The sequence below is a fragment of the Triticum urartu genome, chromosome 4 (assembly GCF_003073215.2).
Source record: "Triticum urartu cultivar G1812 chromosome 4, Tu2.1, whole genome shotgun sequence".
Lineage (NCBI taxonomy): Eukaryota > Viridiplantae > Streptophyta > Magnoliopsida > Poales > Poaceae > Triticum > Triticum urartu.
In genome coordinates this window covers 257,869,181-257,888,336 of record NC_053025.1, presented here as the reverse complement: position 1 = coordinate 257,888,336, position 19,156 = coordinate 257,869,181, and positions in this window count along the sequence as shown.

Below are 19,156 nucleotides of genomic sequence, written 5' to 3'. Positions count from 1 at the left end.
TAGGAGAAACACCAAAAAGCTTTTGCACTTGGCTAAAAAAATGACATACCACTTCACTGCAATCTGAGTGGTAGTCAGTCCTACGCCACTTTGTCGTGAAATCAGGATGGCCAGTGTACTTCCTAGTGTCATGGATATCAATCGTCTGGTAATGTTGGTTCATCGTGTATAAGGAATAATGACCATCCTTGGAGCGCGGCATCATAATCTGTAACATCAAAAAACAAAATGAAAATAAAAGTTCGTTTGACACGTAGCACTAAGACCACTGTTCCAAAATAACTATAAAATGAAATGCAACAAACAAGAAAATAAATGACGGAAAACAATGGTCTTACCAGTTTTGCGTCCAACAGGTTTTCGTTATCGCTCGCAAAAACCTTGAACTTCTTAACTGCATCTTCTAAAACAAATGGGTTATGCACAACTGGCAACACATGGTATCCTTCATCATCTTTCTTCACAAAGGTTTCCATCTGATGAACATACTCATAGAAAAAGAACAAAAATAGGACATGTAAAAAAGAATAAAACGTGCATGCACGCATGGACATGAAAAAATCAGTACAAGAGAAAAAATGACAGTACACGTTTACCATGATAAATAAAGGAGAAAGTAGCACATGTTCACCAAAACGATAAACTGAACTCATTTCAGGGTCTTGCTTCCAGTAATTGATGACAAAATCCATGAGATACGACTCCATGCAAGCTCCTTTGCCAAATGTATTATAGATATAGTCAACTTTGTAATTTTCAATATCACCAAAAGAATTATTCACCATCAAGACCGCATTCCTGCAGTAAACATGCACAGATGGGATCAATAAAATAAACTTAAAAATAAGACACACAAAAAGGATGAAGGGCACACACATAAAACTTACTCGTGGTATTTGGTTACAAAATCTTGGCTGAGAACGAGATCCTTTGTTATCCTCGCCTCTCAATTTCTCTAAAGAGCCTCTCAACTTACCCTCTTAAAAGCCCTCTCACCTACCCTCTTGTTCGAAAATACTTTAGCCTCATCCGTAGGAGGATGATTGATTGCTACACTCTTAGTCCTAGTGACGTGTGGCACCAGCGTAACAAAATAATCATCATCAACATCAACTACCTCATGAGGAGAGCCGGGGCGAGCAACCTTTTCACAAATCAGGTCTAGATATCGCTTCTGTGTTCAAAACATATCCAACAAAAGTACGAGGATTCTCTGGAGAGATTTCAATGGCACAATCCTCCATAACTACCTCAGAACCCTGTGACTCAAACAATGCTGTATAGCCTCCATGAAGACCCCCATCAAAACCTGATAACGAGGAAAAAAACATGGGAACACTCAGCCCAAATACAAAAACAAAAACATTAAATTCATCTCAATAATATAAAGAAATGCAGTTAACTAAAGGAGAGAATGTAGCCCACTTGTCTAGAACAATGTGGCCCACTTATATAGAACAATGTAGCTCATTTGTCTAGAACAATGCAGGTTACTTATCTACAGTAAATGCAGCTCACTTGTGTACAGCAAATGCAACTCACTTACACAACAAAATATATAGCCATCCATTGTAAATCACACATGTCACTAAACACACTAGTAAAAAAGGCCTTAAGAAGCGGAAGCAAGTAGTATACAAAAAAGTAAGAGAAATAAAAGAAGTTCACTAAAAAAACCTTTATCTGAAAAAAAATCAAAAGTGACGATAACTCAAGGCAACACTTTTATGATGTGAGCCAACTATAGAGCATGGCCTTTCTGATGTAGCCAACATGCTCCACTCCAAACTTAGCAACTTGAACACCATCCCAAGTCTGCAAGAATTGAAACATATAGAATCCACAATCATGCCTGCAATAAAAGAACAAAAAACATCAGTTTCACATAATGAAATATAAAAGGAAAGTTGAGAAGTATGGTAGACAGGGGCTACAAGGAACATACCCATTTGGCTAAAATGGGACAATCACTACAAAAAATACACTTCCGTGATGATACGTGTTTGTCACAGTAGGTCGCGTTTTCTGTCATGCATGTACATCAATGACGATTTTATGACAGAATCAAGATAGTCATACCTGTGCTGTCGTAGAAGTGTTCCATGACATTACCAAAATTATCATCATGGAAGTGTCCACTTCCATGACGATAAACCGCGCGTCACAGAAGTGCTTTCATCAAGGGTGACCGACACGTGGCATCCACCGTAATGGAACACCGTTAAGCTATCGGTTCGGGTTTTGGATCCGATAACCCGTTAACAGCCCTGGCCAATGGGGATTTTCCACGTGTAAAATCATCATTGGCTGGAGGAAACACGTGTTGGCTCATCGCTGGGACAGATGTCATCCACTCATTGGACAGAAGGCGCCTATGATATGTCGACACGTGGCGCGGCCCAACAGAGGCCCATTCCTGTGAAAAGGCCGGCCCGTTTGACTTGGTCAAAAGGTGGCGGGCTGGCCCATGGAAAGCCTGTTAACGGTCTGTTCGCATATAGCCCATTTACAGCCCGCTAACCCATAGCCCGTTACACCCTATTTGAATTAGGCCCAGTAGGGTCATCTGGGCCATCCAATATGATTCCAGCCCATTTTCACTTCTGGCCCATGCATGGCCCATGCCGTCTTTCGGCCCATATGAGGCCCTATGTAACTCTTGGCCTATTAATGGCCCGTGGTGAAACTGGCCCGTAATGAATAGTGTATCACTTTACACCCATTAACGACCCATGGTGAAACTGGTCCGTAAAGAACAGTGTATCACTTTATACCCATTAACGGCCCGTTATTCCGTTGGGCCGTTTCCAGCCCATGTTATCTTTCGGCCTTCTCAGAGCCCATTTATTCTTGGGCTATTTTCCAGCATTCTTTTACTTATGGCCCGTTACTGTCATTTTCTGCTTGTGGGCCAAATTCAGCCCGTGGTTACAGTCGGCCCATTTGTGGTCCATTAATACGTTGGGCCGTTTTCATAGCGTCACCAAATACGGCCTATTAACGATGGCCCGTTATGGTCGGCCCATGAACGGACAATTCCAACTCTAGCCTGTTTACGGCCAGAATGCGGTCTGTTTGGCCCATGTTTGGCCAATCGATCATACGTCCCATATAAGGCCCATTGATGATATGACCCGTAGAAGGCCCATTGTTTCTATGGCCCGTAGAAGGCCCACTATTTATACGGCCCGTAGAAGGCCCACTGTTTATACGGCCCGTTGGTGGCCCAATGTCACTACAGTAAATATTAGCCCATGGTTATTGTGGCCTAGTTTTAAAAATAGGTTATTGCAGCCACTAGCAAACCGCAGAAAAAGAACTGCATTGACTACAAGCAAACAAATAAACAAGACAACAAGGAAATAAATAAGCAAGCAACTTACACTAGGCTATCACTGCTATTACACTTATTACATCCACTGGGCATCAAAGTTCGCCACCAGTGCAAATATAGGGAACACATCAGCATATAAATGCCGCAACAAAACAAGTCCAGAACTGAAACCACTTCAGAAGAGCTCAAGAAACAATATCCTGGGTACCCATAATGCTGGGAAGATGCTTAGCAAGCTTATTAACTTTCTCTTGTTTGGCGCTTAAGTCCTCCAGCGCTTGCTGTTGCACCAGAAAATATACATCTAAATTCTGCAGGGACTTCCTCAGTCCTTCGGCTTCCTGTCGCATAACATCTGATCGATGTCTTTCAACTTGAAGTTGAGACTCAGGAAGCCAAACTGATTCAGGCAACGAGTTCGAAGAGCTGGTGCCAACAGTGGTAGCCAGTAACTCGAACACTACATCAAGACAGGACTTTGGGGTTGTCTCAGTGTCTTCAATATAGTTTTTATCAACTTTCTTGGAGACCAATGGGGATGTCTCACTATCTTGAACCTTATCTGCATTACTTCCTTTACCATTGCATAATAGGGTACTCTTCTCTAGTATTTTATCCGCGTTCTAAAAGAGAAACAAACAAACACATCTCAGGTTTACAATGTAGTATATGAAACTCATTTTGGTAAACCAGTTCAGTAGTAAGGTGGACAGGATAACAACATGAAACAAACATATATCTATGTAGTATGGTCACTGTATGGTCTATATCATTCTAGTTTGTGTTGCCAAATCAAGATAGATACAGTTCAAATCATATCTATTTAAGAAAAAGCAGCATAGACAGAATATAAGTCTGGGAAACTACACAGCAATAACAACACTTGTAATGTGCATGGCATGAGAACATAACTGTTTATTCAATTGAAACTGAAATCAACATAGAGCAAGTTACAACAGCAAACAGCCAAACACGTTGAAGAAACAAGTTTAAAACATACCTGTTGCACCATTGGAGTTTCAATTGCATCCTTCAAATTTGAAATTAGTTCATATCAGTAAATACAGTGATGCAAGAGCAAAGTAGTATGAACCATAGCTACGGAACCTAACCTGAGAACAATTCTTCTTCTGCTTTAAGCGTTGACTTTGGGTTCGGAGTGGTGATCCTCGTGATTTGGCCACTGCAGTTGCCTTACTAACTGCTCGTGTTTGGGTGCTCTATGGTGGAGACGGTGCTGTGTCAACAGGAACTGGGTGTCTATCTACTGGGGTTGGGGTTAGAAGGGGTGTAGCTAGTTCTCTGTCCAACTTGGTAGGGGTACAATCTGCATGAGTGTGGGTTATGTGTGGTGGGGCTGGTTCTTGGGCAAGTACAACCGTGGTTCTATCTGCGTCGACAGGTAGCACGATCTTTTTTGAAGACTGTGTTTTTACTCCCATAGATACTGCCATCACTCCCTCCAATTGAAATGGCTGATAAACAAGAAAATTAATTGAATGTACAGACATTGTAAGATAGACAGGTGCAATGGATAGTAGGGAAGAAAACAGGGCATGAAATAATTCACATTTATGTTGTCTAAGCAAACAGAATAGCAGGACATAATTTCACATATATGATGGCTAATTAAACACATGACACAATTTCACATGTATGATGGCTAACTAAATAGGATAGAATGACATACTTCAAAATATGATGACTATGTAAACAGGATGACATGATATAACTATACGATGTGTCTATTAAAGTGGTTGGCATGGCATAAATCACAAACATGTCGTCGATGAAAACATGATTGCATGATATAATTCACAGATAGAATGACATAATTTAAAATATGATGACTATGTAAATAGGATGAGATGATATAACTATATTATGTCTTTAGAAAATGGGTTGGCATGCCATAATTCAGATACATGCTATCTATGTAAACATCATGGCATGACATAATTCAAATACTCCCTCCGTTTTTATTTACTCTGCATATTAGCTTTGGTCAAAGTCAAGCTTTGTAAACTTTGACCAAATTTATAAACAAAAATATTAACATGTACAATAACAAAACAATACCATTAGATTCATTATTAAACGTACTTTCGCATCATATAGATTTTTTATGGTAAATATTTATATTCTTTTCTATAAACTTGGTCAAAGTTTACGAAGTTTGACTTCAGTCAACTCTAATATGCAGAGTAAATTAAAACGGAGGGAGTATATGATTTATATACTAAGGAAGTGAGCAGAGGGCAATCGCATATATGATGTGCAAACTAAGGAGATGGCATTCAATATTGTGTATATGATGTAAAAACTAAGCATTGCAATACAACATATGCATTATATGAGTAATATAACCCTGCCAAGTTTGAGCATACACCTCAGGGGGATAATAGGACTGGTCATCTGCCTCTGAATCCTCCTCTGAAGAGCTATCTGTAACCAGCAAGATATCTGCTTCAGCAGGTAGCATTGTCTGCTCTGAAGACCTTTTTTTCACTCCAGATTTCTCCATCACCAATTCAAATGGATGATGCACAGGAACAGCAGTTGAATATACAAACATTGTCGACAAAAGCAATGAGAAATATAAAAAAAAGGATGACATGATATAATTCACATATATGACGCTTTCCTAAACAGCATGGCATTGCATAATTCACATACACAATGCCTTGCAACAAGATAACATTGCATAATTCACATATATAATGTCTTGCAACAAGATGGCATTGCATAATTCACATATATGGTAATTAGACACTAAACAGGTGGCATTCAAACAAAGCATGTCTAAACTAAGCAAATGACATAGCAATGCAAGATACCATACGCATGATATGAGCAACATAACCCTGCCAAGTTAGGGCATGCACCTCGGGGGGGGGGATATGACTGGTCATCTGTCTCTGAATCCTCCTCTGAAGCAAGACATGTGCTTCGTCAGATAGCATTGTCTTCTCTGAAGACCTTGTTTCCACTCCAAATTTTTCCATGACCGTGCCGAATGGCTGATGCATAGGAAGTGTAATTGAATGTACTAAAATTGTTGACAAATTTAACCCGTAATAAAAAAATGATGGCATGATATAATTCAGATATAAGATGACTGGCTAACCAGGGTGGCATTGCAAAATTCACATATATGATGCCTGGCTAGACAAGATGGCATTGCATGATTCACATATACGATAATGAAACTAAATAGATGGCATTGACACAAAGCATGTCTAAACTAAGCAGATGACATCTTTAATGTATACAGTAAGCAATGCAAGGCACCATATGCATGATATTACCAACATCAGCATGCCAAGTTAGAGCGAAGACCTCATGGGGTAAATAGGAGTGGTCTTCTCCTTCTGAATCCCCCTCAAAACAGTTATCTTCCTCTTGATTACGATCCGAAATGGGTGGAGGGGGGGCTACCTTTGCGCCCACCATGGAACAACATCTCCATGAAATTTTATTGCCACACAAGGCTAGTCTCTTTTTCTCTACATGATTAGTTCCATTGTGTACAATAATTGGCATGCATAGGAATAAAACATAGTGAGATTATGTAAGGAGTGCATACATAAATCCAGAGTGATGGTAGCAAACTATGGATAGACCCAAAACCAATGATAGCAGGTAGATAATAGCTCTAGTTAAAAAATACAGATAATGGCTCCTTTAATGTTTTATTGCACCCCAACATGAACCTCATAGTAGACACTGGAGATTAACCAGATAGTAGACAAATAGTACTGATTGCTGCCCCAATATGTACCCCACAACCATTGAAACACTCAAGTTTCAGCATTAGTTTGGACCTGACTCAGAGTCTAATAGGTGAACACGACGATAATGTAGCATGTCATCATATTAAGCGACGCATAACATAAGCAGACACGGAAGAGTGCGACCTCTCTTGCGGACCCATGTAGTCCTCAATGTCATTTGCTCAGTTGATGATGGTAATGCAGTTGCCGTGGCTGCCGGCGGCGGGGAAGAAGATCTGAGGTGGCGAAAGACAGTCTGGAGAGCGGATCCCTGCTGTGGTGAACCCTTCCGTCATTGGAGCAGCTGAGCTGGGGTGGAACACAACGTCGCAGGTGCAGGACAAACCACACAAGGTTTTCTTTGACACATATCTATAACAGAAGTAATTGAGTAAGGGCTTGTTTGAATTTGAGGATTCTAACAATGCAGGGATAGGAAATAGACAGGAATAGGATAGGAATGCACGTGCAAAACAGAGAATTTAAAAACACATGATTTCTGCCAATCTGGGTGTTTGATTCACAACAATTGGAAGATCACAGGGTGCAAAAAAGCATGGTGAGATTAAGTCAAACCACAAGAAAATGTACGGTTATAATGCTATTATGCTACTATCTCTTAGTCTTGTGCTTCATGAATAGGAATATGAAAAGGAGGAGAAGTGGAAATTAGAATTCCTACGGTTTTTCTTTCAAGCAGACACTAAAGGAACAAATCCTACAGTTTTCCTTTGCTCCATTCCTTTGCACCAAATTCATGAAAAGTAGTACCAGAGGAAACTTTCCAATTCCGATGTTTTTCATTCACTTTTCCTTTCAAGCACTGGTGATTCTAGTAGGCAGGCTTGAGCAAGGAAAATCCTACACTAAAAAAATGTTTTTGTGCTACTTCTATTACTTTGGACCCAGGCCACTGCCATACTAGCTCAACTCCCAGGCCCATCGACAAATGCACATCTCAAACACACAGAGATAAATAATGATGGCGTTCAAGAGAGTCCATAACGGATAGCTAAGTTGCCTGGTACCTCACTGCTTGTCATATAGTAGGATAAAATAATCGTATTTCCCGTTAGTACGATTGCTTAGTGGACAATATATATAACATGTAGAGTAAAAAAGAGATGCAACAAGTGTACAACCTCTTTGGCGAAGCCATGTCGATCTCAGCTGATTGGGTTGGCCGGTGAGGATGCTCCGGCTGACTTGGCTGTCGGAGGAGGGGAAGAAGATCTTAGGCGTCTGGAGATGGAGCCCGAGGTACTGCTCCGCTGTGATGGAGGGTTTCGTTGTTGGAGCAGCTGCGGTGAGTTGTACGACGCCAAGGCTGAAGTAGGACAAGAGAGACAACGAACAACGTTAACCTAAGTGGAATTCTAATAGCATCTCCAATACATGACATAAAATACATAACCACAAAGTGCTAGATGTAAAATACATCAGCCGCTCATCTCTGAACTTAACTGTCGAAACTGAATTTAACTGTCGAAACTGAACTTAACTGTCAAAACTGAACTTAACTGTCGAAACTGAATTTTAATGTCGAAACTGAATTTGGTTGTCGAAACTGAACGCACTAGCAAGGTGAGGCTACACATCGGTCGACTGACTTTTTCATCTCTGGTCAGTCGATTTTGCAGCCGTTGGATACGAAATCAAGGGCATGCAGTTCATGTTCAACCTCCACCCCCTGAGCTGCCAGCCACCACCGGCCAAATAGCAGCCCCCCGCCGCCTGCGGCCGGCGGTGCGCCGCCCCGCCCGCCCCGAAAACACTCCCCACCACCGTTCCACTGCCGCCCCGGCCATCCCTCTAGGCCCCCCCGTGCCGAGCTTTTTCTCTGGCAATCCCCACGCCACCGCCCCGCCAACGCCCCGCCACCGCCGGCGACCACCGCCCCTATCCTGAACCCTAAGATAGATAGTGGGGTACCTCTCCGGCGAGCCCCCCTTCCCGCTGCGGTTGGTTCTTCCTTCACCTTGGCGAGTCCCCCACCCCCTGAAAATCGACGGACCCAAAAGTCGATTCAGTCGACTGAAGTGTAGCTAAATCGGAGCAGCATCGCAAGCAAGAGCAAGAGCGAGAGCAACAACGCAAGCAAGAAAGAGCAATACCAAGACTAGACTAGATAGGGGACCGAGAGCAAGAGCAGAGTAGCAGCGCGAGCGAGAGCTAAAGCAGCAGCAGCTCATACTGATGTGGACGTCGCCGCCGAGGGAGCGACGCCATGGAGGAGGTGGCCGGCGACGCCGCCGTGGATGGAGCCGCGCCGTGTCGGCTCGGGACCGAGTGCCGGCAGCACCGTGAGATCGAATCAAGAAGAAAATGCAGTGATTAGTGTACAACCTCTTTGGTGGCGCCGATTAGGCCGCAGCTTCATCCGAGGAAATGGTGATGATGATGCTCTTCCGGTGGTGCAGGTGTAGACGGCGGTGTGGGAATGGAGGTAGCGCGAAAGACGAGGGGAACGTCGGGGCGGGGTGGCTGAACCGGCGGGACGATGAGATCGACGACGGATCCTCATCCGGTATGGTGGATGAGGGACGTCGAGGTGTTGCTGTGGACAATGTCGTCGGGGAAGAGGCTCCGGCTGGGTCACGGACGGAGCAAGGTGTGGGGTTTCGTCGCTGGTTTTTGCGGCCTCGGTGTACGAATGGGTGGGCGGATGGGATGGCAGTGGGGAACCATGGCTTAGAGACGCGCTTGTCCGAAATGTGGGGTAAGTTACGAAAGTACCCCCACCTATTTGAGGCGGCTCTTTCGGTTCAGGGGTACCACGGGCATTTCGCGTGTCGGGATTTCACAGGAGGTGGGAGTTTTCACGGGCATTGTAATTTTGGAATAGCAAGGCGCGGGTTGAGATGGAGGGAGTTGTCGGAGCAAAACGAGGCGGGTTGAAGAGGCGGGAGTTTCGCAGCACGATAGACAGAGACGCTAGCTTGAATTTTCAGCATAACAAGGCGCGGCTTGAAATTTCGGAAGAACAAGCTTAACTTGTACCCCCCAAAAAAGACAATTTTGTAGTGACCCGACCTCAGACAGTCAAGCATCTATGTATCGGTGCCATCCCTGGATCAGTATACTAGCACACACAGTACATCAATGTATATATCAAAGTGCAATCACATGTATAATTAATGTAAAACTGATATATACCTTATAAGTCTCAGCGGAAACAATCAACAGGTGTGGAGTCCCATGAACGCCATCGGCAGGATGAGTGTAGACTGTAACCCTATGACGTAACTCTTACTCGTCGGAGAAAAATCCTGCAACATGAGACGTCGCAGCCGTGTAGGTCAGTACATTGAATGTACCGGCAAGATCACCATAAGAGAAAAACAGATGATAAACTATACTATATGCAGTATGGCTTTGTGGCTCTGTATCTGAGTTTTGTTTGCGTAAAAGCTGGTTTTATTTTCCCTACATCAAAGGAATTATCCAGAGTCTGTACTACGGAGTTTTCTATCATGACATGGTTCCGCCAACCAGTGTCTCATAGCCCAAATCATCATAAGTTGCCCACAATTAATTTAGCAGTCCGGTGTTGAGAGTTCCGAGATCGATCCACGTCCAGAGGCTCAAATTTTCCGTAACCGGGGACACGGCTAATCGATTAGGTTTTAAACCTCTGCAGAGGTTTGTACACTTTACCCGCAAGATTCGATCCCTCTCTTTACATTCTCGCACTTCAGGGTGTTTGAGAACAAGATGACCGAAACATGGTCTTCCGAAGAGTTCCTCTAACCATTGCCCAGTGCTCATCCAATCCTACCGTAGTTCTACATCTGCTAGCACCGTCCCGGCCAGAGTCACAACTAAGGTCAACCAAGCTAGAGCCCATAGTGACTTGCGGTTGCACAGGTAAGCTTCCGGGCATGAAGTATTCTTTCGTCTCTTTGAGTCTGGGTGAAGCTTTCCGCAAGATGTCATGGCGCTTCTCCATGCATCCTGGCCAACCACTGGTTTCTCCAGGGTGCCCGTCAGCCATCCTTCACCCAGCAGTGTGTATTGAATTCTTGTCTCGAGTCTCGAAATCTTGAGGAGTCCTGAAGATGCAGTCCTTGCCGGTGCCATCATGAAGTTGTCGCCATTGACGTAGAGTCCTCCTTCTTCACACCACTCTCATGCACTCATACTAAACCCCGTCTACTATAGCGTAGCATTAAAACTATATAACGTCCCGAGCTTGATAACAGGGAGATGGGTTCCTACCTCATGCATACTACTCAACTACAAGAAATCAATATCACTACTAGAGGGATTATTGAAAGGGTGCTACTACATGCAAATAAAACATAGGTATGAAAAACATGGTCAAAGTAAACTTGCCTGGTATTACTTGATGAAGATAACAACGCTCTCCGAATAATGACTTAGTAGAACTATTCGTCACTTCGTTGAAAATCTATATAGTCAAACATGGCATTCATATAAGCAAACATACTAGCAAGCAATTCTAACACTCATAATAAACGAGCAAATAAATTGCAAAACAACAAGGGACACCAAATAAGAACAAAGGAAAACTACACAGCAAAACTACTAAAGAAAACTCTAAGACACAAAATAGTTTTGTCCTAAGTAAAACTTAACAAAGAAAATACTAAACTGATAATTTTAACAGAAAAATAAAATTTCGATCAACTAAGTTAACAGTAAGTATTTTCCATAAAACTTTATTTGCAAAAAGAAACAAATAAAAAGCTTTTATGAAACACTAACTATGACCTAAACAAGTTTTCATACAAAACTAAGTAAAATAAAATTTTAAAATAAAAACAAAATTTTCTTTTTTTGACTAACAGAAACAAAACTAATTTTTTTATGAGTGACAAAAAGAAATAATTTAAACTAATAAAAAAATAAATAAAAGACTAAAACAAAACTATAACTAAAATAGTACTGTTTTGCTAAAACCTAATTTAGAAATGAACTAAAAATAAAGTACTTTCTTCTACTGGATAGACAAAACAATAACAAAACTGTAGCAAAAAGAATCAATCAAAAATATTTTATAAAACTCAAAATACGGCCAAAATAGTGATTTGAATAAATTTCATCAAACTATATTTTAAACTACTCAAATTTGAAATCCACTGGAACTACCAGAAACTTCAAGAAATTTTGAATCTACATGCAAAAAGAATCACTCAATTTGGACTTAAAACCTAAAAGATATAAGCAATCTAAGATTGAAACTATTCCTGTTTTTTTAACAGAAAAAAATCGGACAAGTGCTACGTGGTGGGCTGTTACTGGGCTAAACGGTGGGCGATCTGCACCTATATTGCGCTCGGTCGAAATTTAACAAAAACATGCACACACGTTTAGTAAAAAGAAACCGGCGAACCGGTCAGGTTTAAACCGAGTATAAACCGTAAATAAAACCAATCTACTTAATAAAAACCTAACTGTTGACTCCGATCTAATCTACACCGTAGGAAAAGGATCAGGCGGTGGGGATGCTTACCGCGGTGGCGAGACGGGAACGACAGCGAGGGCTGCTCGGGTGTGGCCGGCGAGGATGCTCCGGTGGTCGCGGAAGGCGGCGGTGATGTTGGTCGGGCGCGACGAGGAGTGGCTCGTCCAAGGGTGGTGGAGGTAGTGTTCGAGGACGACGGATGGTGGTGTGGCAAGCTCGGTGAGCTTCTTCTCCGGCGATGGCGTCGGTGGTGAAGATGGCGGCGGCTCCGGTGGTCTCAGAAGGCAGTGGTGGCATTCGTCGGACGCGGATCGGCGAGGGGAAGCCGTGGGTGGATTCGGTGGCGGTCGAGGGCGTCAGGACGGAGTGGCAGAGGGTGGCGGAGCTTTGGGTGAGCTCGCGAACTCCGACGAGATCGCGCGTGGTCGGGGCATCTACTCTAGAGGGAGACGAGGCACAAGTACATGTCAAAACGGAGCACGACAACGAGGGAAGCCGACGGGAGAAGTAAGGGGCCTCGAGGAGGCTTACCGGCGAGAAGAAACAGCGGCGCTCCGAAGCTTCGATGGCGGAGATCGAAACGACGATGACGGAGGAGGTGGTTGGTCTCGGGCGAGGGTTCAAAGGGGAATCAAGAGAGGAGGGTGCGGGGATTATATAGGGCATAGGCGTGCGCAAGGGGAAAGCTCGGGAGCGTGATCGGGATTCGGCGGCGGCGCGGGCACGCTCTGGCTTCGCATTACGTGGAGAGGAAGAAGAAGAGGGGTGGGGTCCAGCGGTCAGCGGGAGACGACAGGTGATCGAGCAGCGGGCGACCGAGGCGAAGTGCTTCAGTGCGGGGGAGGTGCCCATGGGCCGATTCGGCAGGGTGGGCCGGCGGCTAGCGTCTGGGCTTCGACCGAAACATTTTTTTACATAAAACACAGAAAAGAAAAATAAAATAAAACACAAATAAAAAATATATTTTATAGGCATATAATATATCAAAATTTTCAGAAAAAGAAATCCTAAAACATGAACATAATTGAAGATACAAATAATATCCACAAAAATTTACATAAAGCAAATAGTGCTACTATTGCAATAAAACCCAACAAAAAATCATTTTAAAATACCCAAAATGATTTCAAATTTATTTTCTCCTAATTTTTCATTGAAGGGAATCTTTTTACCCTTATTTCCATTTATTTATTTTTAGGAGAAAAATAATTTGAATAAAAGGCAAATAACTCGTAAATTGAGAGTGGGTTTAAAAATACTTCCAAATGACTTTCAATTTGATTCTTTTAACTTCCAACTCATATTTCATATAATTTGAAGAAGTCATTTTATCTTCTCTCATGAAAATCATTGAGTTGTATAAAGTTTCTGAATTTGAAATATTTCCAAATGGAATTCAAAACCTTTTTCATTTATTTAAATGGAAGAAGTCATGTCATCTTCACTCTAGGGTTTTGTGATGAAATGATTTTGAATTCGTGGAGATCATAAATGCAAGGTGAAAGTTTGGGGAAGTCATTTCATCCCCTCTCATTCAACTTTCAAAAACTGTCAAATTTCACTCAATTTCACCCAATCATTCACACAAAAACCAAACAAACAATCTAAACTATTTATTTAATATAACATTCCAAAATTTAGAATTTTGGCATGTTACAAACCTACCACACTTAAAATGAATCTCATCCTCGAGATTCGAAGAGGCTAGAAAGAAAAGGTTAGGGTTTGGGGGTCTTCCAGCAAATCATTGAGCGGAAAGGTCTCGGGGCTACCGCACTTAAAAGCATAGCTATGGTTCCGACAGAACTCATGTACTCTATCCCTTTGAGTTGACGGTGTCGGTCTTCTCATATTCTCCGGGTTAATTCTTCCATTGGTGCTCTCCGGTCGGGGCATGACCTTTTTCTCAAAATCTTGTGTCCTCTCAATCCTGGTGAGGTTCTTCCGAAGAGTGGGTCTTCATATCTGACATGCATGTCGTCAATACTAAATGACTATCGAAACCTCCTGGTGGTCAACAATTTATGGTTTCTCCTGCAGGAAAAACGGTATGGGTTTAATCTCACCGTATATCCTACGATTGGCAATGGTTGCCTGTACTTGGATCAATCGTCCTACCATTCTAAGGTTTAATCAAGGTCTCAATATCGTTGTCCCTCTACTATAAGTAATTCACTAAGATTTACCATTCCAAATAGCAAGAGCGAATGATGCGAGTAAGTCGATATGGTGATCAATCCATTCCGCACCCGAATCATTACCCTGTATAAGGTTTAGCGAACCTCACGTTTCTAACACTCGGGCATTCTCACAAGCATTGCAGAATTTCTCTTGTCCTCGAACTGGGTTCGGGTAATTCCATTAATTCCGCAAGCTAAACAAAACATCTATCGTTCTTCACAATCTCGGGGTTTACGCAACATCCTATGTAACGTCTGCTGATCAAATCACAGATTCTTCCAGAATTCTTCCTTCAACAAGATTGTGCTTGTGCCTTGGTCAAATCCTGGGCCTATGGGTTATGGGTCCACTTCAGCACTTGCATAGTGTTAACTCATCCATGGAGTTACAGTTGTTCCATATTCCAACATTACACCTCCTTTAAATCCAATAGCACTTCATTTTGTCATACTCTTGGGGTAACCATCATAATCAGACTCCAACTTATTTCGTCTGGCTCCTTTCCATGGACCGTCATGAACAACACCTTTCTTTCCTCATTGATCCTATGGCTTTACGAAGTACTACCATACTTAAAATGAAATGCACTAGTTCATCCATAAATCATATTATTTTCATATCTAATCTTTTATTACATCCTTAACCATTTTTTGTAAATCCAAATTCCAAAAAGGTACTTCATTACAAATGCCGCCATCCACATGGTTTGGTATGGTCAAGCATTACTTCCCACTTTATTCATTTTTCCTCCTTGAGGATCCTTCAGTCCCACTAGAATTGTGCGACATGCTCCTTGAAATCTTCAATCTTTTGTTTCATCATGGTGGCCTTGAGCTTCATCTCCATCATCTCTGCATGCACTTCTCTTAGATATTTGTGAGTATAACGGAGTCTTGCTTCAAGTATTTCTCCGATCTGGCGTATGGCTTCCATGGCTGCTTCACGAACAGCGTTGACACGTGAGATGAAATAGTACCGCCCCATCATCTTTGGGCAAACTCCTTTCATACGGTGGAGGTGTACTCCACATACCAAAGTTCCACTCCCTTTTGCATGAAGGGGTAGCCTTTGTAGACTGCATCTCCTTCAAGGTGGATATGCTTCATCATGTTCTTCAGGATTTTTGGGTAATCATGATCACTTGTCAGGGTCATGATCGTTTCCGGTCCCTTGAGGAAAGACTCATAAAGGGTTGTCATCTGTAGTTGTAAAATAGAAATGGTGCTTAGAATAAGGTACCTATCTCCTTGGGTACACATTCTTATCATCCAAACAAAACTTCAAACTCAATTTCCAACATCCAGTTTATGCATCACAACTCATTTTCTTCCATGTTCACCCAGAATATTAATTTCCAAGATAAAACATAACAACTCTTTAAAGCCTTTCAGCATATGACATATCAACTTTATTGAGTCATGAATTATTACAATCTCTGAGTAATCTATTACATAACTCAACCCCACATTCTCATGAAAAGTGTTTTCCATACTACCTTTATTACTGATATCAACATCTCCACTACTCAGTTCTAGCTTTCTCATGATTTGAACAATCCCTAGCAAAATGTCCTGCTTCCTTGCAACGGAAACAAATAACTTCCGGCATGTCTTGAGGCTTCTTGGTGATGGTGCCTGCTCCTTGAGTACCTTGCTTCCTTTAGAGACAATCATTGGCATAATGCCTGACGTCCTTACATTCAAAACAGGTAATATGACTCTTGTCCCTCTTTGTAGAAATTGGGTTGTTCTGAGGGTGTCTTTGTTTTCTCTTCTTGGGTTTCTTCATTCTGATAAAACGTTCTATTCCCTGTGGATCAAACTCCACTGCTTCTATCGGGAAGTATCCCAGATACTCTTTTCTTTCCTTGGTGCAATACTATGAAAATGTCCTTCTTCTCCACATGAATAACAGGCATTGGATTAAAATCTGTTCAGGCTTTCTCCATCAGGGTCTTCAACACTTTCCTTAATCATATGTTCTTTCATAACTTTTCGGAGGGCTTCTTTCATTCCTTATTCCTGCTTCTGAATAGTTTGTTGCACCATGGGGTAAATGTGACACTGAGCTGGGTAGTGGGTGGTTCCTTCACACAAGAAACAAGTCACCTGACTAGTTGGGCATTCCTCAGCTGGGTGTTTCTCCTTACAATGAGGGCATCCATCCTTGTGTTTCTCCTGCGTGTGTCCTATTTCTCTGCAAATCTTGCAGGCAGAAGGTTTATTTCTTGGGGTATCATGGTGCTTCCGGATAAGACATGATCTTGTCAGAGTCTTCTTGAATTCTTCCCAAGTCCTTGCTCCATTCCATCCCTGTAGCTTGATGCATATTCCACCATGTTGCAGCACTTCCTTCAAAGTATTGAAGAGCATATGATACTTCATTCTTCCTTGAAACCAAATTTCCCCCGAGGTGATTCTCCATGTTCTGAATCCATAACTCTGCCTCCGGCTGGGTTTTCGGTCTAGAGAATACCAGTCCAACTTCATTCATCATCTACTGGGTCCAAGGGTTTTAGAGTAAGATAAGAGAGAGGTGGGGAGGGATACACACAATACAAACAATAGTTTTGAAAATGGGTTTTATTTGTGGCTGTTGGAAAAACATCAAACAGATGACAACTCACAAATCGTCGCATCTAACGTAAGTATATAACAGGGGTTGGTCTTCTAAAAGTCAAATAAATCTTTAGAGTCTTCAGATTCTTTGAGTCTCCGGAGTCTTCAACTGTTGTAACTTCAACTATTTTAATGCATGGTGAAATCCTATTTACACTGAAATGGTCATCGGTTGTCCGATATCTTGTCCTTCTTGGAGCGGCTTTAGTTGATCCTCCGTGTGGTCAAAAGGGAAAGGGGTATATTCTAACTATTTGAGGTAAGAGAAGATATTTTATAAAATCAGAAAAGATAAGAAGTAAGGGATTTTTTTAAAATAAAATTTTAGAGATTTCCTTTCCTAGGGCTTTCCCATTTCTAGGGTCACGTCCTATAGTCAACATGTGCTCTGATACCATATCTGCAGCGACCCGACCTCAGACGGTCAAGCCTCTGTGTATCGGTGCCTTCCCTGGATCAGTATACTGGCACACACAGTACATCAATGTATATGTCAAAGTGCAATCACATGTATAATTAACGTAAAATTGATATATACCTTATAAGTCTCAGCGGAAACAATCAACGGGTGTGGAGTCCCATCAACGCCATCGGCAGGTTGAGTGTAGACCGTAACCCTATGACGTAACTCTTACTCGTCGGAGAAAAATCCTGCAACATGAGACGTCGCAGCCGTGTAGGTCAGTACATTGAATTTACCGGCAAGATCACCATAAGAGAAAAACAGATGATAAACTATACTATATGCAGTATGGCTTTGTGGCTCTGTATCTGAGTTTTTTTTTGCGTAAAAGTTGGTTTTATTTTCCCTACATCAAAGGAATTATCCGGAGTCCATACTATGGAGTTTTCTATCATGACATGGTTCCGCCAACCGATGTCTCATATCCCAAATCATCATAAGTTGCCCACAATTAATTTAGCAGTCCGATGTTGAGAGTTCCGAGATAGATCCAAGTCCAGAGGCTCAAATTGTTCGTAACTGGGGACACGGCTAATCGATCAGGTTTTAACCCTCTATAGAGGTTTGTACACTTTACCCGCAACATTCGATCCCTCTCTTTACATTCTCGCACTTCAGGGTGTTTGAGAACAAGATGACCGAAACATGGTCTTCCGAAGAGTTCCTCTGACCACTATCCGGTGCTCATCCAATCCTACCGTAGTTCTACATCTGCTAGCACCATCCCGGCCGGAGTCACAACTAAGGTCAACCAAGCCAGAGCCCATAGTGACTTGCGGTTGCACAGGTAAGCTTCCGGGCATGAAGTATTCTTCCGTCTCTTTGATTCTGGGTGAAGCTTTCCGCAAGATTTCATGGTGCTTCTCCATGCATCCCGACCAACCACTGGTTTCTCCAGGGTGCCCGTCAACCGTCCTTCACCCAGTAGTGTGTATTGAATTCTTGTCTCGAGTCTCGAAATCTTGAGGAGTCCTGAGGATGCAGTCCTTTCCGGTGCCATCATGAAGTTGTTGCCATTGATGTAGAGTCCTCCTTCTTCACACCAGTCTCATGCACTCATACAAAACCCCGTCTACTATAGCATAGCATTAAAACTGTATAACGTCCCGGGCTTGATAACAGGGAGATGGTTTCCTACCTCATGCATTCTACTCAACTACAAGAAATCAATATCACTACTGGAGGGATTATTGAAAGGGTGCTACTACATGCAAATAAAACATCGGTATGAAAAACATGGTCAAAGTGAACTTGCCTGGGATTACTTGTTGAAGATAACAACGCTCTCAGAATAATCACTTAGTAGAACTATTCGTCACTTCGTTGAAAATCTATATAGTCAAACATGGAATTCATATA